The sequence below is a fragment of the Budorcas taxicolor genome, chromosome 5 (assembly GCF_023091745.1).
Source record: "Budorcas taxicolor isolate Tak-1 chromosome 5, Takin1.1, whole genome shotgun sequence".
Lineage (NCBI taxonomy): Eukaryota > Metazoa > Chordata > Mammalia > Artiodactyla > Bovidae > Budorcas > Budorcas taxicolor.
In genome coordinates, this window is record NC_068914.1 from 26,066,218 (window position 1) to 26,092,896 (window position 26,679).

Here is a 26,679-nt window from a genome sequence, read left to right on the forward strand (position 1 = left end):
TAATGACTCAGTTCTTTGCTTCAGGTGGTCAAAATATTGGAGTTTCAGCTTCAGCATCAGTCCTTCCAGTGCATATTCAGGACTGATCTCCTTTAGGATGGACTGGTTGGATCTCCTTGCAGTCCAAGGGACTCTCAAGAGTCTTCTCTGACACTATAGTTCAAAAGCATCAATTCTTTGGCTCTCAGCTTTCTTTATAGTCCAACTCTCACATCTATACATGACTACTGGAAAAACCATAGCTTTGTCTAGATGGACCTTTGTTGGCAAAGTAATATCTCAGCTTTCAATATGCTGTCTACGTTGGTCATAGCTTTTCTTCCAAGGAGCAAGCGTCTTTTAATTTCATGGCTGCAGTCTTGATATGCAGTGATTTTGGAGCCCAAGAAAATAAAGTCTTGTCACTGTTTCCATCTATTTCCATCTATTGCCACTGTTTCCCCATTTATTTGCCATGAAGTGATGGGACCGGATGCCATGGTCTTAGTTTTTGGAATGTTGAATTTTATGCCAGCTTTTCACTCTCCTTTTTCACTTTCATCAAAAGGCTCTTTAGTTCTTCTTCACTTTCTGCCAGAAGGGTCATGTCATCCGCGTATCTGAGGTTATAGATATTTCTCCCGGCAGTCTTGATTCCAGCTTGTGCTTCATCCAGCCCAGCGTTTCTCATGATGTACTCTGCATATAAGTCAAATAAGCAGGGTGACAAGATACAGCCCTGATGTACTCCTTTGCTCGTTTGGAACCGCCTGTTGTTCCGTGTCCTGTTCTAACTGTTGCTTCTTGATTTGTATACACATTTCTCAGGAGGCACGTAAGGTGGTCTGGTATTCCCATCTCTTTAAGAATTTACCACAGTTTGTTGTGATCCACTCTGGCAAAGGCTTTGACATAGTCAATAAAGCAGATGTTTTTCTGGAATTCTCTTGCTTTTTCTATGACCCAAGGATGTTGGCAATTTGATTTCTCGTTCCTCTGCCTTTTCTAAATCCAGCTTGAACATTTGAAAGTTCTCGGTTCATGTAGTGTTGAAGTCTTGTTTGGAGAATTTTGAGCATTACTTTGCTAGAGTATGAGATGAGTGTAATTGTGTGGTAGTTTGAGCATTCTTTGGCATTGCCTTTTTTGGGGATTGGAATGAAAACTGACCTTTTCCAGTCCTCTGGTCACTGCTGAGTTTTCCAAATTTGCTGGTGTATTGAGTGCAGCACTTTAACATCATCATCTTTTAGGACTTGTAGCTAAGTTGGCATTCTATCACCTCCACTAGCTTTGTTTGTAGTGATGCTTCCTAAGGCCCACTTGACTTCAGACTCCAGGATGTCTGGCTCTAAGTGAGTAATCACACCGTTGGTGTTATCTGGGTCATGAAGATCTTTTTTGTTTAGTTCTTCTGTGTATTCTTGCCACCTCTTCTTAGTATTTTCTGCTTCTGTTAGGTCTGTACCATTTCTGTCCTTTATTGTGCCCATCTTTGCATGAAATGTTCCCTTGGTATCTCTGATTTTCTTGAAGAGATCTCCAGTCTTTCTCTTAGCTTCATATAGGGATGATAACTGCATTTGAAAGTAAAAATATCTAGATTTTTCAACTGAATTGAAAGTATATAGGCCATTTTCCAAAGTTTGTAGGTTAAATGTATTACTTTTTGGCGATTGTAAGTTATGTGCAGAGAATATCTTCATCTTTGAAACTCATATTTTCTTTCTACTTTACAGTACAGTAGAAGTGTTCAGTAAATGTTCTGCTGCTGCTGCTAAGTCGCGTCAGTCGTGTCCGACTCTGTGTGACCCCATAGACGGCAGCCCGCCAGGCTCCCCCATCCCTGGGATTCTCCAGGAAAGAATACTAGATCAGGTTGCCACTTCCTTCTCCAGTGCATGAAAGTGAAAAGTCAAAGTGAAGTCCCTCAGTTGTGTCTTGACTCTTAGCGATCTCATGGACTGCAGCCTATCAGGCTCCTCAGTCCATGGGATTTTCCAGGCAAGAGAACTGGAGGGGGGTGCCATTGCCTTCTCCAAGTAAATGTTCTACCGAATGGCAAATAAATACTGAATGGCAAATAAATTAGTTGAGTATCATAAATTTCTTGTTCTTACCAACGATCTCAATTGTCAAGTATTTCCTCTTAGTTTTGAATCTCCTTTTTTATGTGAAACTGTGTACCTAAGTGGTTACTTGCCCTGTTCATCATCCTGTGGTTTGACTAAAGAGTAGGCGATGGTATTCCTAAACCAATCAGGGAGTTAACTCCTGGTTACATTGATGGATATACGCCTTAAATAAGCCCTGTCAGAATGAAGCCAAGGAGTACTGTGTAGGTGTTAGTCTGGAATTGCCGCAGCTGTTTTCCTATTTTAAGGTAAGCCAGTTTGAGAACAAAGTTAAAATATAGAGGCTAGCAGTATTGAAAAGACACCAAAAAAATATGACTTGATCACACTGTTTTTCTGAAACCTAAATATCATTATTGAGTTTTTCACTTAGAAAACTTTTCATTACGAAGAATGACTTTATTTCTATTTTTGTTGGTGTTTCTTTTCTTTGGTACCAAAAGCACCATAACTGATAGGTGTGGTAATATTTCTTTGCCTCTTTTATTTTGTTTTGAAAGCATTTGAAATACAGCCTTTTTTTAATACTCATGTGTTATTTAAGGTTGAGACATTAGATTTTTGTTTTATGACTTTGAATAATTTCAGGTGTTATTTTCAAGAAGGGCGATATGTTCTACTCTTGTGTCTAGATGTATCTCAGAACTTTAAAAAAATTAATGTATATAAAAGATAAATACCTAGTTTTCTTAGTAATTTAAAATTAATACCTAAAATTTTATGTCAGGAAGTGTGCCATTATTAAAGAGAAACCTCAGCAAGTGGTAAAAGTAATATTTTAGAAAATAGAAAGAAATAGCAACCTTTACTTTTTAGGGTATATACCGTAAATGTTGTATTTTTCCACTCTGTCATTGTTAGGCAGGTTTTTTAATGGTGGCAATTTGGTGGTACCAAACACTGCTGATTTCATGTTTCAAGATTTGACAGTAATTAATTTCTGCCTAATACTCTGGAAACATTTTTTTCAATGTGGATTTTTAATAAATGTGTTTTATTTGATGTAAAATTATTAATCTGACAAATTGGTATGGATTGTATACTTTATCCTTTAAGACTGAAAGTGAAATTGAAGTCGCTCAGTCGTGTCCTACTCTTTGCAACCCATGGGACCAATGGACTGTAGCCCACCAAGCTCCTCCGTCCGTGGGATTCTCCAGGCAGGAATACTGGAGTGGGTTGCCATTTGCTTCTCCAGGGTATCTTCCCGACCCAGGGATTGAACCCAGGTCTCCCACATTGCAGGTAGATGCTTTAACCTCTGCACCACCAGGGAAGCCCATCCTTTAAGATTAATGCTTACTAAATATTGAAATGCTTAAGATGTTGGAACATTCTCTGAAATTATCTAATTGGATAGAATCTTTTCATGTAGAATTTGTAGTCATTTTGTATTTTAGCTATTTTAAGAAATTACAGTAGTAAACTCAAAATGTTTTTTTGTCTTATTATATAGAACCTATTGATCTGATTATAGGATACTTGGTTAATTAAGAGAAAGCAGTTTATTATTCATTTACTGTTTGGTTGGACTCGGTGCCAAAATTCTAATGTTGCAGCATGGTCTAGACCTGTTCCCTGGATGCAGCCAGTTGAAGCTGTGAGTCATACAGAATTTGAGGAGGGTAGATAAGTGCTTATATCGTTGAATAAAAAGTGTGAGTACAGTTATTTCTCCCTTTTGGGGTTTACTGGCTAGTAGGCTTCTTCGGAATTAATAAAGTTTGGAATACGGATTTCACGTGTAGTATTTCATCTGTATTTGTTCAAGTCAGCCAAACAAAATAGATCTTAGTAGAACATATTTTGAAATTCATTTGAATAAATAGGAATTAAATGTATAAGTATACATAATAATGCATAACTGATGACAAAGAAAGATTTCTTAAAATGTTTAAGCACTTGATTTATAGTTTGGGCCTCAGTTTTCTCATTTATTCCATTTAGTGAATGAAATTGGTCTAGAGTTCAGAGTTTTTCCTATTCTATAGTTCTAGAAGTGTGATGTTGATATAGTTTCTTTTTAAAACCTGTACTGTCTTGGAATAGTGTCTATTAAGCAGAAATAAATTTTAGGTCTGTCCCAATAGCTTTATTTACAAGTTAGTGAAACATTTCATAATAACATCTATTGTGTTACCTTATTACAGAGACGACAATTGTATGTAAATAATGTAATTTCTGTGCAGTATTTCTCTTGGATAATAAAAAATGAAGTCATAGGATTTGGATTTTTATGATCAAATAAATTGAAATAGAATAAAGAAATATCTAAAGGCTACAGTATTGGAACTTAAAATAATTTAGTATATTTCTTCATGTACCTGGATGTTTTGATCATGTACATGTAATTCTTGGTGAAGATATCCTGTAGTTCAGATTGATTAAAATAAGTAAAAAAATTATTTCTTTCAATGAACATAGTACTTCACACTTTCAAAGCTTAAAAAGGAAAAAGTGCCCTTCCAGCGCTATGATAAATAGCCTCCCTGAACCGTTGCTTTCTTGATTTTTGCAGTCCTGTGCTTCAAATCCTTTTGGGAGGTTCTTTTTTTTAGTCACTTAGTGACTTTAGTTATTTTAGTTCCTCCCATCTTCTTAATTTAGCATTAAAGGGTCAGTCCTTTGCTGCCTGTTTATTTTTGTGTTTCAAATCTTAATCCCTTTATTATTTATATTGGTATCGCTTAGTTGGTAAAGAATCTGCTTGCAATGCAGGAGACCCTGGTTCGATTCCTGTGTTGGGAGCGTCCACTGGAGAAGGGTTAGGCTACCCACTCCAGTATTCTTGAGCTTCCCTTGTGGCTCAGCTGGTAAAGAATCTGCCTGCAGTGTGGGAGACCTGGGTTTGATCCCTGGGTTGGGAAGACCCCCTGGAGAAGGGAACAGCTACCCACTCCAGTATTTTGGCCTAGAGAATTCCATGGACTGTATAGTCCATTGAGTCGCAAATATTCGGACATGACTGAGTGACTTACACATGGCAGGTGTTTGAATTTTAAATTTAACATCTTCATTTCTGATGTCTTCTAGTATTTGCTATATTGTTATATTTTAAAAGTGCATTGTAAATTTAGAAGATTTCCTGTCTCATGCCAGAGAAGGTAGAAACAGTAGAACATGAAGTAGAAACTAAGTCAGCATTTGTAGAATAGAGTTTAGAATTTTTCAAGGCTAGGAGAGGTGTGAAAATGACTATCACTTGTTGTTCAGTCCCTTAGTCGTGTCCAACTCTTTACGACCCCATGGACTGCAGCATACCAGGCTTCCCTGTCCTTCACTATCTCCCAGAGTTTGCTCAAACTCATGTCCATTGAGTCAGTGATGCTATCCAACCATCTCATCCTTTGTCGCCCCCTTCTCCTCCTGCCCTCAGTCTTTCCCAGAATTTAAGGAGCTGAAAAATCTGATTCATCTGTCAAAATTAGATAGTTAAAGTTTCAGAAAACATCTTTAGACACAGAGGAATATTGAAAAGGGACTGTATGTTTCTGTTAATTTATGGATAAAGTTATATGCATTGCTATTTAGTGCAAAATGGCTTTATGTTTATACCTTACATTGAATCTTAGCATCAAGTTAGCACAGAAAGATAGGGTATTGAAACTCTGAAACAGTTAAAATTGGCAAACTTTTCCAATGTTTTGAATGGCACCATATTATTATTTTGGTCTGTCTTTACCTTTAAAACTACTTTGATCAAACTGTGTGTGTGTAGATACATATAGATCATGCTTTAGAGTGTTTTGCCTATTCCCTTTATTTTTGATGTGTTCAGTCCCAAGTTGTGTCTGACTCTTTGCGACCCTGTGAACTGCAGCACGCCAGGCTTCCCTGTCCTTCACTGTCTCCCTTAGTTTGCTCAAACTCATGTCCATTAAGTCAGTGTAGCCAGCCAACCATCTCATCCTCTGTCGCCGCCTTCTTCTCTTGCCCTGTCTTCCCAGCATCAGGGTCTTTTCCAGTGAGTCAGCTCTTCACATCAGGTGGCCAAAGTATTGGAGCTTCAGCATCAGACCTTCCAAGGAATATTCAAGACTGATTTCCTTTAGGATTGACTGGTTGGATCTCCTCGCTGTCTAAGGGACTCTCAAGAGTCTTCTCCAACACCACAGTTCAAAAGCGTCCATTTTTTGGCACTCAGTCTTTATGGTCCAGCTGTCATATCCATACATGACCACTGGAAAAACCCACAGCTTTCACTATATGAACCTTTGTTGGCAAAGTGATGTCTCTGCTTTTTAATACACTGTCTAGGTTTGTCATAGCTTTTCTTCCAAGGAGCAAGAGTCATAATTTCATGGCCACAGTCATGATCTGCGATGATTTTGGAGCCCAAGAAAATGAAATCTGACATTGTTTCCACATATTCCCCATCTGTTTGCCATGAGTGATGGGACTGGATGCCATAATCTTCATTTTTTGAATGTCAAGTTTTAAACCAGCTTTTTCTGTCTCCTCGCTTTCATCAAGAGGCTCTTTAGTTCTTCTTCACTTTCTGCCATTAAAGTGTTACCATCTGAGGTTGTCAGTATTTCTCATGGCAGTCTTGATTCCAGCTTGTGATTCATCCAGCCCAGCATTTCACATGACATATTCTGCATATAAGTTAAATAAGCAGGGTGACAGTATACTGCTTTGACATACTCCTTTCCCAATTTTGCACCCATCCATTGTTCTGTGTCCAGTTCTAACTGTTGCTTCTTGACCTGACTACCGGTTTCTCAGGAGAAAGGTAAGGTCGTCTGGTATTCCCATCTCTTGAAGAAATTTCCATGGTTTGTTGTGATCCACACAGTCAAAGGCTTTAGCTCAGTCAATGATGCAGAAGTAGATTTTTTTTGGAATCCCCTTGCTTTTTCTGTGATGCAAGGGATGTGGTCAGTTTGATCTCTGGTTCCTCTGCCTTTTCTAAATTCAGCTTGTACATCTGGAAGGTCTGAGTGACTAAGCACAGCACAGAAGCTATAGGAGAAAAGAAGGAAATCCTAGGGTACTGAGTCTTCAAACTGTTCCTTTAGAACAGCGATCTTACCAGCTTTGTTTGATAATGATTTCTCAAATGAACTGAATTCTTTACTTCAGGGAGAAACTTCCTGGCAAAAAATTCTATAATTGATGGTTTGTACATTGAAAATTAAGTAGTGTACAGCTGTTGTTAAAGAAAATGATTCTTATAACAAATAAGAGCTTTCTTAGTAATTAAAGATTAAAGATGTAATTATAAAGTGACTCCTGATGAGGATATTCCTATAAAAGATTAAACTAATTTGGTCCAGATATGTAAGTTTTATTGATCATGAAGCAGAAAAATCTGAGATATGTTGCTAAAGCCAGTGATTCTCAACCTTTTTTATACTGTATTCATTGCAGTCTTACAATGGATACAGTTAAGCTTTAATGTGTGAAAATCGTGGAGGGAGCTTCATATTTTAAATGCTGTTTTTTATACATCATATGTAAATATTTTGATCTGCATTTTACTAAAATCTCCATTTTATTAAAATTATTTTTATTAGGTGCCAAAGCAACATAAAAATATATATCTAGAATAATTATACTCCCACCCCTGTATCCATCATCTCAGTTACCCTCCCACTCTTTCATAACCTTTATTTATTAATTGAAGTGTCTTTCCAGAATTAACTTAAAAGATAGGAGTAAGCATACATCATTTCATTCCTCCCACGTCATACATGATCAACTTGAGCATCACTAAAAGGAAAACACACGTAAGTCTACTGATAAGATATAGTAGGAAGTATACAGCTCAACCGATGAAATATTTATACTAAAAATTGCTGAATTTGGATATATTCAAACATCTACATCCAATAGCTAATTTACAGGACATATGAGGGTAGAGGAGCATGTCACACAACACTACGAGGATGGAGTTAGCTAGACCCAGGATGTGGGAGATTCCCAGAGTAGGGCTATGCTGTTGAACATTGTGGCCACTTACTTTGTGTGACAGATTAAGTTGATTAAAGTTTAATAAAATAGAAAATCAGTTCCTCATTCACTGTCGCCAATTTCCTGTTCTCAGTTGTCACATCTTACTGGTGGCCATGATTTTAGACAGTGCAACTAAGAAAATTTCCATCATTTCAGAAAGATCTATTGGATACACTATTCTAGACTAAGCATTAAAAGAATAGGCAACTTATTCAGCTTAGTAGAAGGGAAAAAGTTAGAATGATAAAAATAAGACGATAAGAGAGACAAACGTAAGAAAGGCAAGACAAAGCACAAAATACGAGGTTTAATGTAAATCCGGATATATCAGTAATTACATGAAGTATAATTGACTGAATGTTTCTATTATAAGGCAGGTTATCAAACCTGGAGGTGAGAACCCACAGAATACACTTATTTGCTGTTTATTAAAAAATCCATCTAAAGCATAAGAATACTTAAGTGAAAATCTTTCAGTTGTGTCTGACTCTTTGCGACCCCGTGGACTATATACAGTCCATGGAATTCTGCAGGCTAGAATACTGGAGTGGGTAGCCTTTCCCTTCTCCAGGAAATCTTTCCAATCCAGGGATCGAACCCAGGTCTCCCACATTGCACGTGGATTCTTGACTAGCTGAGCCACAAGGGAAGCCCAAGAATACTGAAGTGGGTAGCTTATCACTTCTCCAGAGGATCTTCCCGACCGACCCAGGAATCGAACCAGGGTTTCCTGCATTGCATGTGGATTTGTTACTAACTGAGCTGTCAGGGAAGCCGAAGAATACCTAAAGGTGGTTGTAAAAAGATGGGGAAGAAAAAACTTCCATGCAGATACTAATTAAAGATCGTTGATGTGGCTTTCCAGGTGGAGCTAGTAGTAAAGAACTTTTCTGCCAGTGCAGGAGATGTTAGAAATGCAGGTTCATCCCTGGTACTGGAAGATCCCCTGGAGAAGGAAATGGCAACCCACTCTAGGATTCTTGCCTGGAGAATCCCATGGACAGAGGAGCCTGGTGGGCTATAGTCCATAGGGTCGCAAAGAGTCAGGCTTAACTGAAGTGACTTAGCATGCATGCATGATTTAATGACAGTGTTTAAGAAAAGAGGCATTATTTGGGATGAAGAGGCTTTCTTTACCATGACAGGAGTTTTATTCAGCAAGAAGATATAATATTAGTTTTCTAAGTACCTGTGACATGACTTCAAGTACATAAAGCTGAAATAGAACTGTTAGAGAAAATAGACAAATTTATAATCATAGTGGGAAATTAAATAGCTGATAGAACTAGCAGTAAAATGTCAGTAATAAATAGAAGATTTAGAATAATAATTACTTGCTTTGACCATTTCACAAGGTCGTTGTGTGAATGAGATAGCATACTCAATAAATAGACTGTCATTCAATATGAGCAAATATTTAATATGAATATGTACTGAAATATTTTTATTCAAAAAATATTTGAGCACCTTCTAATGACAGGTAGTGTTTTTAAGACGTGTTTTGTAAGGTATAGAGCCTTAATCACATGTAAATATTGTTGGGCATGATTGCCAATTTTAAGTGCTTAATGAATTATAGGCAGTTTTTATCTAGGTGGATCCATAGAAGTGATACAAATTTTAAGGATGCATTTATTGAGTAAACAAGATATTTTGGTCCCTGAAGAGTGACTGGCATAATATAGTAGAATAGGTATAAAATGATTTTGGTAGAAAGAATTCCATGAGGAGGAACTTTCCTGGCAGTCTAGTGGTTAAGACCTTGCTCTTCCCCTACAGGGGTCATGGGGTGCATCCCTGGCAGGTGCGCCAAGATCCGGCATGACCCCGTTGCCCCCCCAAAATGAATGATCTGAGGAAAAGCAAAGGACTTGGCTTCAGAGAGGGTTCATATCGAAATAACAATAATAAAAATAATTTGAAAATTAGGGCCAAATTGTAATAGCAGACTAAGAAATTTGTGCTGTGCTTAGAGATTGGTTGGTGGTTGGCTGAAATGAATATTTTAGTACTTGGGCCATTTCCCTAGGTATCTTGGGGGCTTGGTTCTAGGGCCCCCTCAGATAACAAAATCCAAGGGTGCTCAAGACCTTTTCTTAAAATGGCATAATTCATTTGGCTCTTCATATTTGAACATGTAGGGCCATAACTATATTTTGAAGGTTGAAGAGCCTTTAATTTTGGTAGCTGAAAAAGCATACTGATTTCCTTACAGACCTGTTTACGGCTGCAGTTTATGGGAACACTGGTTTTCCCACACTCATCGCTATTGACCACTGTCAGTCATAATTTTTGCCTAATTTACCCAAAGAATTGTACCTTACTTTGATTCCCATTTATGTGTTTTTGAGTTTCATGTATTTATTTGCCTTATTTAAAAAATATATAAATAGCTTGGTCATATTTTGGCCCCTTTTGTGGTTTGTTTTTCTGATTTATAGGTAGTCTTTTTATATTTAAGGTATATGTTCCTTTTTTACATGTGATGTAATTTTTTTCCTAATTACTTGTTATTTTTAAACATTTTTAATATGTTTCTCCTATGACTTTGCTTATCATTTATAGGATGAATAAGTTTTTTTTTTACTGACTTCATAATACTGTGTCTTAAAAAGTACTCTAACCCCAGATTATATTTTAAAACATTAACTACCCCCCACTCCACACTGATATGAAATGTCTCCTTTCTCTTTGCTGTATTTTGATATTTAGGAATCTTTATGGACCTTTTTCTATAGGCCATGTATCTGTTTTTTTGTAATGCAGGATTAGAGTATTTTAATAATTGCTGTTTTATAGAATCTTAACAATAGGGAAGGCAGACTTCTTTAACTTTCAGAAATATATTGGGAATTCTTGCATGTAAATTTTTTTCCTTTTTTTTTTATTGTGATAAAATATATGCCCAGCAGAAAACTTACCATTTCAGCCATTTTTGAGTATACAGTTTAATGGTATAAAGTTCTTCACATTCTTGTGCAGTCACCACTGTCCACTGTCATAACTAATAGGTCTTCCCCCAAAGAAACTCTGTATTCATTAGTAACTCAGTTCCCTCCTACACAAGCTCCTCATGACCTCTAACCTATTGTTTGTCTCGGAATTTGCTCGATTTCATATAAGTAGAGTCATACAATATGTGAATTTTATTGTCTTATTTAAGTTACTGTAGTGTTTTTTAAGATTCATCCATCTTGTGGCAAAAATCAGAACTTCATTTTTCTGCCCAAATAACATTCTCTTGCATGTACATACCATGAAAAATTATATTGAATCTGTAAGTCTGTTTGAGTAGAATTGCTACCCTAACAGTATTAAGTTTTCCAGTATGTGAACACAGTATTTCTTTCATTTGTGTCTTTAGTTTTTTCCAGCAGCGTTTTGTATTTTTTAGTGTACAAGTTTTTGCCTCCTTGGTTACGTTAATTGCTTACGTATTGTATTATTTTTGTATTTAGTAAATACACACACACACACACACAGATATATATATATATATATATATATATATATATGTATATATAGTGAATGGAATTTTCTTAATTTCCCTTTCAGATTGCTTATTGTTAGTATATGGAAGTATAACTGATTTTTACATGTTGATTCTGTATTCTGCCACTGCTAACTTTTTTTTTCCTAATGGTTATTTTCTCCTGTGTTTCTGAAATTTTTATAGTTTTCTCCATATAATGTCATGTCATCTGCAAACAGTATTTCTTCTTTCCAGTTTGAATGTCTTTTTAATTTCTTGTCTGATTTTCTATTTAGAACTTCCAACACCATATTTAATAGACATGCTAAGAGCAAGCATATTTGTCTTAAACTTTAGTAGTTTTTTTACTGTTGAGTATGATTTTGACTATGGAATTTTCATGTATGGCCTTTATTATGTTGAGGTAGTTTCATTTTATTCCTAGTTTGTTGTGCACTTTTTATCATGAAAGGATATTGTATTTTGTCAAATGTGTTTTTTCTATCAACAGAGATGATCATTTTTACTCCTTTCATTTTTGTAATCTGATATATTGCATTGATTTTTTATTTTTTTTGGGTATATCGAACCATCTTTGCATTCCAGGAGTAAATCCAACTTGGTTATGTGTATAATACGTTGTGTATTTAATTAAAAATTAATTTTGTAACTCCTTTCAATTTTCTCTCACAAATATTCTAGTATAATTTTGCTTGAGATTGTATACAGATTTATAGACATTCAGGAGGAAGGAGTATCTTTCCATTATTGTGTCTGAATTTCAAATAGCATGCAGTATCCAGCTATTAATTTTTTTTTTTTAAGTTCTGCAGTAATTTTCTTCTATGCAGGTCTTGTGGGTTTTTTTTAGGTTCATTTTTAGACACTTTGTATTTTGATTTTAAATGCATGTGGGTATACCTGAATCCTTAATACATAAGTGACTTTATATTTGTCTCCCCCAAAATGATTTCTGTATTAAAAATAATGTTCCCTTTCTTTTCCCTTGTGTGTATTTTTAGCTCATGTAATGACTTTTTAGTTCTTTTCATTAATGGGCTTAACAAATTATAGTAAAGCTTATCTATAAGATAACTCTCACAAAGAAGAAGTGAAATGATAATGTTACTAAGCATGTTAAATCTTTTGCTTAAATTTTCAGTAGTCTGTTGACTGTTTTGTTTCCTTAAACTGTTTTTCATTTTATAATTGTAATCAGTAGAAATCTAAATTTTATTTTATAGAGCTTTACTTTTAGGTTATATATGTAGCAATTTATTTTCAAGTAAAATTGTAACATTTCTGTGTTCACAAACACAGGTAAAAAATTTGGTGGTAATTATTTACTGTTCAAAGAGGTACATATCAGAGTTCTTAATATTAAGGTGTATTTAAGTTATTTCCTAAGTTATCAATCCTTTTTAATACTATTCTTTTTCAAAATGTCATATTTATGACATATAATTACAGTCTACTAATGTGTATGTATATGTATATACATATATATATGTACACCCACACATATACACATTCTCTATAGGGATTTTATTTTTAATAAAATAAGTCTTCTGCAGTAGACTCCATTCTCAATTGATTTCTCACCTATGTTACATTTTAGAGAACTGTTCTATTTTTACTTCTTAAGAGTACTACTATAGTGAAGGTTGAAACTTGGAGAATAGGAAACTGACTGTATATACACTATAATTTTTTAATGTGTTTTTTTCCAACTTTTTGATGTTTTGAACCTTGGTAGGGTTTAGGAAATAGTAGATCAGAATTTCCATTTTAAACAAAAAATGGCTGTACTTTTCGGCATTCTTGACTTAGACAGTTACCTGCGAAATTAAAAAATGTATGAGAAAAATGTTCAGCATTATTAATTTCAAAAATGCAAAGAATTCAATTGATGGTAGGTACATTCAGTTCAGTTCAGTTCAGTCGCTCAGTCATGTCCGACTCTTTGCGACCCCATGAATCGCAGCACGCCAGGCCTCCCTGTCCATCACCAACTCCTGGAGTTCACTCAGACTCACATCCATCGAGTGCGTGATGCCATCCAGCCATCTCATCCTCTGTCGTCCCCTACTTCTGCCCCCAATCCCTCCCAGCATCAGAGTCTTTTGCCTAGTCTTTTTTTCGTTGCTATTTTTTACACAAGAGAGAGAGAAAATAATCCAGATTTTTGCAAAACTTTTTCTTAAACTTTGTTCTGAGAAAGTTTTTCTTTTTTTAAAACAGTTTTGACTGGCAAAATGAACAATTAATGAACAGTCAATTTAAAAATTCTGAACTCGTTGCTCTTGTTCAGTTACTAAGTTGTGTCTGACTCTGCGACCCCATGGACTGTAGCACGCCAGACTCCTCTACCCTCTACTATCTCCTGAAATTTGCTCAAATTCATGTCCATTGAGTCGGTGATGCTATCTAACCATTGCATCGTCTGCTGCTCCCTTCTTTTGCCTTCAGTCATTCCAGCATCAGTCTTTTCCAGTTTGTGGGTCATTTACATCAGGTAGCCAAAGTATTGGAGAAGGCAGTGGCACCCCACTGCAGTGCTCTTGCCTGGAAAATCCCATGGTCGGAGGAGCCTGGTAGGCTGCAGTCCATGGGGTCGCTAAGAGTTGGACACGACTGAGCGACTTCACTTTGACTTTTCACTTTCATGCATTGGAGGAAGAAATGGCAACCCACTCCAGTATTCTTGCCTAGAGAATCCCAGGGATGGGGGAGCCTGGTGGACTGCCGTCTATGGGGTTGCACAGAATCGGACACGGCTGAAGCGACTTAGCAGCAGCAGCAGCCAAAGTATTGGAGCTTCAGCATCAGTCTTTCCAGTGAATATTCAGGGTTGACTTCCTTTCAGATTGGTTTGATCTTGCTTTCCAAGAGCCAGCCCCACAGTACCAAAGCATCATTTTTGGCACTCAGCCTTCTTTATGGTCCAACTCTAACATCCGTACCTGACTACTAGAAAAACCATAGCTTTGACTATACAAACCCTTTTTTGGCAAAGCAATGTCTCTGCTTTTTAATATACTATCTAGGTTTGTCATAGCTTTCCTTCCAAGGAGCCAAGTGTCTTAATTTCATGGCTACAGTCACTGTCTACAGTGATTTTGGAGCCTGAGATCTTTTATCTTAGTATCTTCTAAATGGAAATGATCTTTTTCTATTGTAATAAAACATTAAACCCAAGTTTCTTTTTAGATTACTATTTTTCCTTTCTACCTTCTCCCATACCTCAGAATTATGGACAGTGTACTTACACTGCTGATTCTTTTTAGTTATTAATGTCACAGAGTTACAGAAAGAAAGACTTAATCTCTTCAGAGCATAAGCTATTACCTTTGTTACTTCTGTCTTTTTAAATAATGTGGAATGTTATGATTCATGTTAGAGTGCCCTTTTACATTAGAAAGAAAATGTACAGGCTCAATGAAGTTTGACTGCTCACTTAATGCAAAGGAAATGAAAGAGTTTGGAAATATGTTGATTTTGATTATAGGACGAAAGGGGCAATGTAATCTAAATCCAGTACTATTTCCTACCCTTTAAAACTTATTTTTTCTTCCTCTGTTCTACAGTCTTCTATATATACCCTAGGCTGTTTTCTGTTGGAAAAGGGGTTTCTGAGAAGCTCTGCAGAAATAATAAGGAAACATGAGGAAGAACTGAGTTGAGGTCAGGGAAGCTATAAACCTTTGAGTGCTTTTGTGATGTGCTATGCTCTGTGGGAGGCTCTGAAAAAGGTCAAGCTTGAGAAACTTGCTTCTGAAGAATGTGTCTGTTAACACTTCATGTACCCTGATTTTGTTGAGTCTATTGAAGATTTTTATTTGAAAGTTGATTGTATCTTGTGTTTCTCCTTTTATAAAATGGTTACATTTTGTATCTGAAAGTAAAAGAAACTACTTGCTCAGTGTGTCTGACTCTTTGCAACCCCATGGACTGTAGCCCGCCAGGCTCCTCTGTCCATGGAATTCTCCAGGCAAGAATACTAGAGTGGGACCTTTCTGACCAGGGATTGAACATGCAGGGTCTCCTGCACTGCACAGATTTCTTTACCATCTGAGCTACCAGAGAAATTATACCAATTCCATACACATAACTAAAATGTTAATAACAACATAGAAACTGTGTCACAAATGAAGAAATTTATTGGTGATTAGAAGGAAATTGGAATCCCTGCTTTGCAAAATAGTCTGTTTTGTATCTTTTACCCCATGACTTATAAGGCTTTTGATACTATTCTCAGTTTGAGGGTAATATCCTCAGTGGTACTATCTCTTGAATCCACTGTAGCAGGTTTTTAACCTCATTATTCCAGGGAAACTGCTATAATCAAAGTCACCAGTGACTTGCTCTTTTCTAAATCAAATGTCATTTTTCACGCTTCATCTTACTTGACCTATTTCTAGTATTTAACATGACTAATCATCCTCTTTTTCATTATATTTTGTTCACTTTGTTTTTAGGAGATTATATTCATCTGATTTTTCTCTTGCTTCACTTGCCTCTCCTTTGAGGGCTCTTGTGCTAATTTTCCTTGTTTCTACTGCAGTCAGTTCTTGGACCTCTTTTCTACCTAAACTTTTGTCCTTGGGAGATAGACCATCTGCATGCTGAGGATTCCCACATTCATATCCTAGTTTGGACCTTACCTCCACACCCCAGACTCAAATTGAAACACTCCCTTCATTGTTTCCCTTCAGTATCTAATGAGTGTCTCAAAAGTAACATGTCCACATTGCTGCGAGTTTGCACCATCCAGTGAATGGCAACTCCACCTTTATAATTCAGTTCCTTGGAAGTCATCCTTGACAACCTTATCTCACATCCCATAATCAAAGTATCAGCAGAATATTTTTGGTGCTGCCTTTAGAATACATCCAAAATTCCAATACATCTCACCTCTTTCATTATTGTCACTCTAGGTCCAGGCCATCATCATCTTTTGCCTAGATACTCCAGTAGTTTGTAACTAGTTACAGTAGCCAGCTAACTAGTTACTAGCAAAAGTAGATACCTAACTAGCCTTCTGTATTTTCTTACCCATGTAAATACCTACAGCAGATAATCAGATTATGTCACTAATCAAATGCTTCCAGAGGCATTCACACTGGTTTAGAGTTAAGAACTGAAGGCCGTATGTGGCCTGAAGGCTCTACATTTTATGTTATTCCCCATCAGCCAAGTTTGAGCTCATCATCTATTACTCTCTGATTTATGTGTTTTTTTCCAGCCACATCATTGGCCTCTTTGTTGTTCCTTGAACGTTCTAGGTGTTTTCCTTCCTTGTGGCCTTTGCACTTGCTTCTCTGCCTAGAATGCTCCTCTGGAAGGTGTCCACATGACTCGTTTCCCCAGGTAGGTCTGTTGGAATCAGTATGCTTGCTGATTCTGGTCTCCTCTGGCCACCTTATCTAAAAGTGCCTGCCTGGCTGCCTTCCTCAGTATATTCTCTTTCCTCTCGTGCTCTGCTTATCTGTAATTTTATTTGGACTAAACCTTTTCTTTATTTTTCTGCGTTAGAATTAAGCTTCATGAAATGGTTTTTTGCTATCTTGGTAATGGCTGTTTTCTAAGCATCTAGAACATCACTTAGCAGCTAATGAGTGCTTTATATATATATGTATATATTTAGTTAAAATTAATGAAATGTTCCACAAGTTTCTGAAATGTAGCTCTAATTCTTGAAGATAACAGTACTTCATAATGAAAAACCTAATAAAGTCAGTAAAAGAGAACTTTCCAATATGCAAATAGGAAATCAGAACATTCTTTGGTCAATTTTTGTTAGGTACTACCTCTCAGTAAATTTATTGAATTAAGAAACACCAAATACCTATATGTGGTTAGCATTGTAGGCTAATTCAAAATTTAAGAAATAAGCCCACTCTTAACAATTCATACTTCTAATGGAGGGGGATGACTAACATTCAACTGTTAATTTATACTATAGTGTACAGTTGTGGTATAATAAATAAATACCTGGTTTATGTGATTGCTTCCTGGCACAGAGCTTCTAAAGTCTTTGGAATATCCTGAGTGATAAAGGTGATGAGGAGACTTCCCTGGTGGCTCATTGTGGGGGGAGAGGGGGAATCTGCCTGCCAATGCAGGAGACGCTGGTTTGACCGCTGGGTCAGGAAGATCCCCTGGAGAAAGAAATAGCAAACCCAGTCCAGTATTCTTGTCTGTGAATTCCCATGGACAGAGAAGCTTGGTGGGCTACAGTTCATGGGGTCACAAAAGAGCTGGACATGACTTTGTGACTAAACAGCATCAAAGGATGATGAGAGCGTCTGCTGTTCTAATGAGGTGACTCCTCTGAGTCCCTAGGTAGGGTTAGGTTGGAAGCTGGTCACTGAAAGAGTTAGCCTTGATTAGAAGATTGGAACTTTCAACCCCCAGCATTTGGGGAAGTGAGAGGGGTTGAAGTTTGAGTTAATCACCAGTGGTCACAATTATGCTCTTATATTGAAATCTTCATTAAAAACTCCTAAGCTGAAGTTTGGAGAGCTTCTGAGTTGGTGAATACATCAAGATGATGGGAGAAGTATGAAAAGCTTGATCTCCTATTCATCTTGATGTATTCTTCTCTTGCATCTGGCTTTTGGTCAGTTATATTCTTTTTTAATAAACCAGTTGTAATGCTGAGTCAAGTGCTTTCCTGAGTTTTGTGAGTAGTTCTAGGAAATTAGTGAACCTGAGAAAGGGGGTCATGGGAATCCCCAATATTTAGTTGGTCAGTTAGAAGTACTGGTATCTCATATATTTGACTGGTGACTGAAGCAATGACTGTCTCGTGGAACTGAGCCCTCCAACCTGTGGAGTTTGATGTTAACTCCCTGTAGTTAGTGTCAGAATTGAATTGAATTGTAGGATTTGTTGTTGTTTAGTAACCATGTGCAACTATTTTGTAACCCTGTGGACGCTAACCCGCTAGGCTCCTCTGTTCATGGGGTTTTCCAAGCAAGAACACTGGAGTGGATTGCCATTTGCTTCCCCAGGGGATCTTCTCAACCCAGGAATTGAATCTACATCCTTGCATTGGCAGGTGGATTATTTACCACTGAGCCACTAGGAAAGCCCAAATGATAGGATACCCACTTGGTATTGGATTGTTGGAGAAGTCATTTTAGAATTATACCATGAAATTGATATCAGGAGGGGAAAAGCCATTAGACAATTAAGGATTAGTTATGTGGCGATGTTAAGTGTTACAGAAATTAAGAGATGGGGCATTATGAGAGTGTGCTATTATTACACTTTTTATGATAAGGCTTCATGGAGGAGCTGGACTATAAAGGCTAGTCATTGAATGAAGAGACTACATACCAGAGAGGGAAATAATATGAATATTACCTTGGAAATAAGAGTAAGTTTGGTATGGAAATAGTTCACTCAATTTTATTCCATTTTTTCTTTAGAGTCTTCCTTTCGTTTTCTAGTTGGTTATATTTTAAGCTATGGTGAATCTGTTTTATGCACACTAACATACACCTAACATTCTGAGTTGCTAAAAGTTTCAGGGAGTATAATGAACCAAGTCTCTCTTTTTTAAGAAATTTTAAATTTAATGGTTCAAAAGAGCAAATATGTGTGGAGAATACACCCACCCACACACACAGGCACAGTTGTCTGTATTTTGCATGTGCATTAATGTAATTAACTATGCTGCTGCTGCTGCTGCTGCTAAGTCGCTTTAGTCGTGTCCGACTCTGTGCGACCCCATAGATGGCAGCCCACCAGGCTCCCCCGTCCCTGGGATTCTCCAGGCAGGAACACTGGAGTGGGTCGCCATTTCCTTCACCAGTGCATGAAAGTGAAAAGTGAAAGTGAAGTCGCTCAGTCATGTCTGACTCTGTGTGACCCCATGGACTGTAGCCCACCAGGCTCCTCCATCCATGGGATTTTCCAGGCAAGAGTACTGGCGTGGGGTGCCATCACCTTCTCCAGTAATTAACCATGTTATAAGTTAATTGGTATCCTAGGTTTGTTAAGAGTGGCATATCCAATTGTTACATGGCCAATATGAGGATAGAATTAGGAAGAACTCTGTGGTAGGTCCAAACATTTACTTTTTTCTCCCAGGACTCTGCTTCTGAACTCATGTATTAGGATTTTTAACAAATAATGGGAAAACTTAGCTTTGCACTAGATTAGCCTCCCTGAATCTTTGGGAGATATTTTTGGTTGCTTGTCCACATCGTTTTACTGAGTATGACTATTTCTTGTTGATCTCATCAGTTATTATTGTGTATGTGTATCTTAGTAATATATGGCCTCAGAATAGTGCTTATTAACAAATAGTAGGTGCTACATACATATTCTTAAATGTATAAAATATTGGCAATATTTATTTCCTTACCTCTCCATGCTTCAAGAACACCAGTAATATATCAATGAGAAGAGAAATGAGACAAACAAAACAACGGAAATGTTTATTGAAGGTGACTAAATCCATAAAATAACTGAGGCCAAAGAACTTGAAGAGATTAAGTACTGAGAATAAAGTTGAGTGTAATAACACAAAAGGGGCAAAAGTTTGATTTTTTTCTCCACTATCACCATATATTGGAATTAACTTTTTGAGTCACCAGCTGGCTGCTATGTGATTTTATTGAAAAATTAGGTGATGCTTGGTAAAGAAAAGCTGAAAAGAGAGCTTTTACGTGAAATACAAGACTAGAGAGAGAAGAGAATGTGAAACAAGAAGATTGAGAGGGCTTAAAACTATCTAAGGCAATAGGAAGGGAAGAATGATTGGCTTATAGTGGAGATAGTTCTACTTACACAGCGCTTGCTCTGCACCAGGCATTATCTTTGTGCATGGCATGTGGGATCTTAGTTCCTGACCAGGACTGAATCTGCACCCCCTGCAGTGAATGTGCAGAGTCCTAATCACTGGACCATGAGGGAAAATTCCAGCAGGCGTTATTATCTTAATGCTGAACAGTTTACAAGTGTTGAAGTATATCATCCTCATAAAAACTTTTCAAATTAGTCACTGCTGTTATTGCCATTGAAAAAATGTGGCACCTTAGGAATACTCAGTCTTAGGAAATTGCTTGAAGTCTTACGTATTGTAAGTGATGACTGTGTTTGAAGCCAGGTCCTGTGACTACAGTTTACTTTTTTTGTGTTATTCTGCTTCTTAGTCATGATTCCTCCAAGGAGATACTTCTTGACCACGGCCACTTTTCCTCCTCTCAGGATGAGTTAGGTGACTTGGGGAAGATCTTATTAATAATTGCTACTTGTGTGTATGTGTCTGTGAAAAATGATGACTTTTTCTTGGTTTTCTGAGATATGTAAGAAATAGTTCACTTAAGTGTTACAGGAATTAAGTTATATAAAGCACTTATCTTAGTGCCTTTATTCCCTTTACTAAATCTGATTATTCAAGTAACTGTTCAGGAGACTTCAGTGTAATAAAGGATGATAATTTAAGAAAGATACCTGGAATCAAAAGATCCAGGAATAGAATGGTAAAAATCTGGTGGTAGTTTTCTTAGAGTTAGTTGCTCACTGGGTTTCTAAATGGTAGTCTGTACAAACTGTGTGAAAGCTGCATCTACTATTACTTGGTGGGTACTTAGAAAATGCATTTTAATTTTAATAATAAAGTAGAAACTTCTACAAAAAAGTGTAAGTCGAATCATATGAGGTATTACAAAGGCAAATGTGAATTCTTGGATAATTATTTGTAATTGTCTGCTTATACTTTCTTACTGCTTTAAATAACATTGCTTTAATTGGCTGTAGATACCTTTCAGGTCTCATCAATAAATTCTGATTCTTTCTTGATAATCTGTCCACATTTCTCTTTGTACTGTGTTGATTAATGTTGCTTTCATATTTCACTGTGAAATGACTGCATTTTATTCCCTTCCTTTGCTTGTGCGTAGATGGAAATAGTACCATCATCCTTGTGGTTTGTTAAAAAAAACTTCTTTATTTTTAATTTGGCTACTTCTTAAGTATCAAGTATTTTTAATGCTTTTTAACACTTCTCCCCCATTTAATCTCTGAAAGCCTGACATTTCAGTTGGATACTGAGGTTGCTTCTTTTTATGTTTTTTCATATTGAAGTATTGTTGATTTACAGTATTGTTAGTTTTAAGATTATATTCCATTATAGGTTATTACAATCTGTTGGGTATAATTCTCTGTGCTATTCAGGAAGTCCTTCTTGCTTATCTACTCTTATGTGTAGCAGTTTGTATCTGTTTATCCCTAACATAATCAAGAAAATAAACACATCTTCTTGTGTTTTGTATACATTTGTGCACACACAAAAAATATTATTCAGCCATAGAAAAACAAATGAAATTTTGCCATTTACAGCAATGTGGATGGACCTAGAGAATATTATGCTTAGTGAAATATGTCAGAGAAAGAGTTATACTATATATCATTTATATGTGGAATCTAAAAACTAAAAGGGATATATAGCACAACAGAAATAGACTCACAGATACAGAGAACAGACTGGATTAAAAGTAGGGAGAGAGATGGCAGACACATGATATGCTTATGGAATTTAAAGATACAAACTTGTGTATTTAAAATTTATCAATAACAAGAATATACTGTATGTATATAGCACAGGGAGTTATAGCCATTATCTTGTAATGACTTTTATTTTATTTTTTTTTTCAGGATGAATGAATTCAATTTTATTTGTAATAATTCACTACCAACTATTCACTATTCAACTAGTGTTATTTCTTTCTTTTTTTTTTTTTTTTAAATTTTAAAATCTTTAATTCTTACATGCGTTCCCAAACAGGAACCCCCCTCCCACCTCCCTCCCCATAACATCTCTCTGGGTCATCACCGTGCACCAGCCCCAAGCATGCTGTATCCTGCGTCAGACATAGACTGGCAATTCGATTCTTACATGATAGTATACATGTTAGAATGCCATTCTCCCAAATCATCCCACCCTCTCCCTCTCCCTCTGAGTCCAAAAGTCCGTTATACACATCTGTGTCTTGTTGGCTGTCTTGCATACAGGGTCGTCATTGCCATCTTTCTAAATTCCATATATATGTGTTAGTATACTGTATTGGTGTTTTTCTTTCTGGCTTACTTCACTCTGTATAATCGGCTCCAGTTTCATCCATCTCATCAGAACTGATTCAAATGAATTCTTTTTAATGGCTGAGTAATACTCCATTGTGTATATGTACCACAGCTTTCTTATCCATTCATCTGCTGATGGACATCTAGGTTGTTTCCATGTCCTGGCTATTATAAACAGTGCTGCGATGAACATTGGGGTACATGTGTCTCTTTCAATTCTGGTTTCCTCGGTGTGTATGCCCAGCAGTGGGATTGCTGGGTCATAAGGCAGTTCTATTTGCAATTTTTTAAGGAATCTCCACACTGTTCTCCATAGTGGCTGTACTAGTTTGCATTCCCACCAACAGTGTAGGAGGGTTCCCTTTTCTCCACACCCTCTCCAGCATTTATTGCTTGCAGATTTTTGGATTGCAGCCATTCTGACTGGTGTGAAGTGGTACCTCATTGTGGTTTTGATTTGCATTTCTCTAATAATGAGTGATGTTGAGCATCTTTTCATGTGTTTGTTAGCCATCCGTATGTCTTCTCTGGAGAAATGTCTATTTAATTCTTTGGCCCATTTTTTGATTGGGTCGTTTATTTTTCTGGAATTGAGCTGCATAAGTTGCTTGTATATTTTTGAGAGTAGTTGTTTGTCAGTTGCTTTATTTGCTATTATTTTCTCCCATTCAGAAGGCTGTCTTTTCACCTTGCTTATAGTTTCCTTTGTTGTGCAGAAGCTTTTAATTTTAATTAGATCCCATTTGTTTATTTTTGCTTCTATTTCCAGAATTCTGGGAGGTGGATCATAGAGGATCCTGCTGTGATTTATGTCTGAGAGTGTTTTGCCTATGTTCTCCTCTAGGAGTTTTATAGTTTCTGGTCTTACATTTAAATCTTTAATCCATTTTGAGTTTATTTTTGTGTGTGGTGTTAGAAAGTGATCTAGTTTCATTCTTTTACAAGTGGTTGACCAGTTTTCCCAGCACCACTTGTTAAAGAGATTGTCTTTACTCCATTGTGTATTCTTGCCTCCTTTGTCAAAGATAAGGTGTCCATATGTGTGTGGATTTATCTCTGGGCTTTCTATTTTGTTCCATTGATCTATATTTCTGTCTTTGTGCCAGTACCATACTGTCTTGATGACTGTGGCTTTGTAGTAGAGCCTGAAGTCAGGCAAGTTGATTCCTCCAGTTCCATTCTTCTTTCTCAAGATTGCTTTGGCAATTCGAGGTTTTTTGTATTTCCATACAAATCTTGAAATTATTTGTTCGAGTTCTGTGAAAAATATGGCTGGTAGCTTGATAGGGATTGCATTGAATTTGTAAATTGCTTTGGGTAGTATACTCATTTTCACTATATTGATTCTTCCAATCCATGAACATGGTATATTTCTCCATCTATTAGTGTCCTCTTTGATTTCTTTCATCAGTGTTTTATAGTTTTCTATATATAGGTCTTTAGTTTCTTTGGGTAGATATATTCCTAAGTATTTTATTCTTTTCGTTGCAACGGTGAATGGAATTGTTTCCTCAATTGTTTGTTCTACTTTCTCATTATTAGTGTATAGGAATGCAAGGGATTTCTGTGTGTTGATTTTATATCCTGCCACTTTACTATATTCATTGATTAGCTCTAGTAATTTTCTGGTGGAGTCTTTAGGGTTTTCTATGTAGAGGATCATGTCATCTGCAAACAGTGAGAGTTTTACTTCTTTTCCAATTTGGATTCCTTTTATTTCTTTTTCTGCTCTGATTGCTGTGGCCAAAACTTCCAGAACTATGTTGAATAGTAGCAGTAAAAGTGGGCACCCTTGTCTTGTTCCTGACTTTAGGGGAAATGCTTTCAATTTTTCACCATTGAGGATAATGTTTGCTGTGGGTTTGTCATATATAGCTTTTATTATGTTGAGGTATGTTCCTTCTGTTCCTGCTTTCTGGAGAGTTTTTATCATAAATGGATGTTGAATTTTGTCAAAGGCCTTCTCTGCATCTATTGAGATAATCATATGGTTTTTATTTTTCAATTTGTTAATGTGGTGAATTACATTGATTGATTTGCAGATATTGAAGAATCCTTGCATCCCTGGGATAAAGCCCACTTGGTCATGGTGTATGATCTTTTTAATGTGTTGTTGGATTCTGATTGCTAGAATTTTGTTGAGGATTTTTGCATCTATGTTCATCAGTGATACTGGCCTGTAGTTTTCTTTTTTTGTGACATCTTTGTCAGGTTTTGGTATTAGGGTGATGGTGGCCTCATAGAATGAGTTTGGAAGTTTACCTTCCTCTGCAATTTTCTGGAAGAGTTTGAGTAGGATAGGTGTTAGCTCTTCTCTAAATTTTTGGTAGACTTCAGCTGTGAAGCCGTCTGGACCTGGGCTTTTGTTTGCTGGAAGATTTCTGATTACAGTTTCAATTTCCGTGCTTGTGATGGGTCTGTTAAGATTTTCTATTTCTTCCTGGTTCAGTTTTGGAAAATTGTACTTTTCTAAGAATTTGTCCATTTCTTCCACGTTGTCCATTTTATTGGCATACAACTGCTGATAGTAGTCTCTTATGATCCTTTGTATTTCTGTGTTGTCTGTTGTGATCTCTCCATTTTCATTTCTAATTTTATTGATTTGATTTTTCTCTCTTTGCTTCTTGATGAGTCTGGCTAATGGTTTGTCAATTTTATTTATCTTTTCAAAGAACCAGCTTTTGGCTTTGTTGATTTTTGCTATGGTCTCTTTTGTTTCTTTTGCATTTATTTCTGCCCTAATTTTTAAGATTTCTTTCCTTCTACTAACTCTGGGGCTCTCCAATTCTTCCTTTTCTAGTTGCTTTAGGTGTAGAGTTAGGTTATTGACTTTTTTCTTGTTTCTTGAGGTATGCCTGTATTGCGATGAACTTTCCTCTTAGCACTGCTTTTATAGTGTCCCACAGGTTTTGGGTTGTTGTGTTTTCATTTTCATTAGTTTCTATGCATATTTTGATTTCTTTTTTGATTTCTTCTGTGATTTGTTGGTTATTCAGAAGTGTGTTGTTCAACCTCCATATGTTGGAATTTTTAATAGTTTTTCTCCTGTAATTGAGATCTAATCTTAATGCATTATGATCAGAAAAGATGCTTGGAATGATTTAGATTTTTTTTAATTTATTAAGTTTAGATTTATGGCCCAGGATGTGATCTGTCCTGGAGAATGTTCCATGAGCAGTTGAAAAAAAGGTGAAATTCATTGTTTTGGGGTGAAATGTCCTATAGATATCAATTAGGTCTAACTGATCTAATGTATCATTTAAAGTTTGTGTTTCTTTGTTAATTTTCTGTTTAGTTGATCTGTCCATAGGTGTGAGTGAGGTATTAAAGTCTCCCACTATTATTGTGTTATTGTTGATTTCCCCTTTCATACTTGTTAGCATTTGTCTTACATATTGCAGTGCTCCTATATTGGGTGCATATATATTTATAATTGTTATATCTTCTTCTTGGATTGATCCTTTGATCATTATGTAGTGGCCTTCTTTGTCTCTTTTCACAGCCTTTGTTTTAAAGTCTGTTTTCTCGGATATGAGTATTGCCACTCCTGCTTTCTTTTGGTCTCTATTTGCATGGAATATCTTTTTCCAGCCCTTCACTTTCAGTCTGTATGTGTCCCTTGTTTTGAGGTGGGTCTCTTGTAAGCAGCATATAGAGGGGTCTTGTTTTTGTATCCATTTGGCCAGTCTTTGTCTTTTGGTTGGGGCATTCAACCCATTTACTTTTAAGGTAATTATTGATAAGTATGATCCCGTTACCATTTACTTTATTGTTTTGGGTTCGGGTTTATACACCCTTTTTGTGTTTCCTGTCTAGAGAATATCCTTTAGAATTTGTTGGAGAGCTGGTTTGGTGGTGCTGAATTCTCTCAGCTTTTGCTTGTCTGTAAAGCTTTTGATTTCTCCTTCGTATTTGAATGAGATCCTTGCTGGGTACAGTAATCTGGGCTGTAGGTTATTGTCTTTCATCACTTTAAGTATGTCTTGCCATTCCCTCCTGGCCTGAAGAGTTTCTATTGAAAGATCAGCTGTTATCCTT

General features: G+C 36.5%; 1 protein-coding gene across 1 annotated transcript in view; it reads left to right on the plus strand.

Annotated features, from left to right (window-relative positions):
• Positions 1–26,679, plus strand: part of JMJD1C (jumonji domain containing 1C) — a 280,413-nt gene that overhangs the window by 6,418 nt on the left and 247,316 nt on the right. The gene's annotated exons all lie outside the window — the stretch shown is intronic.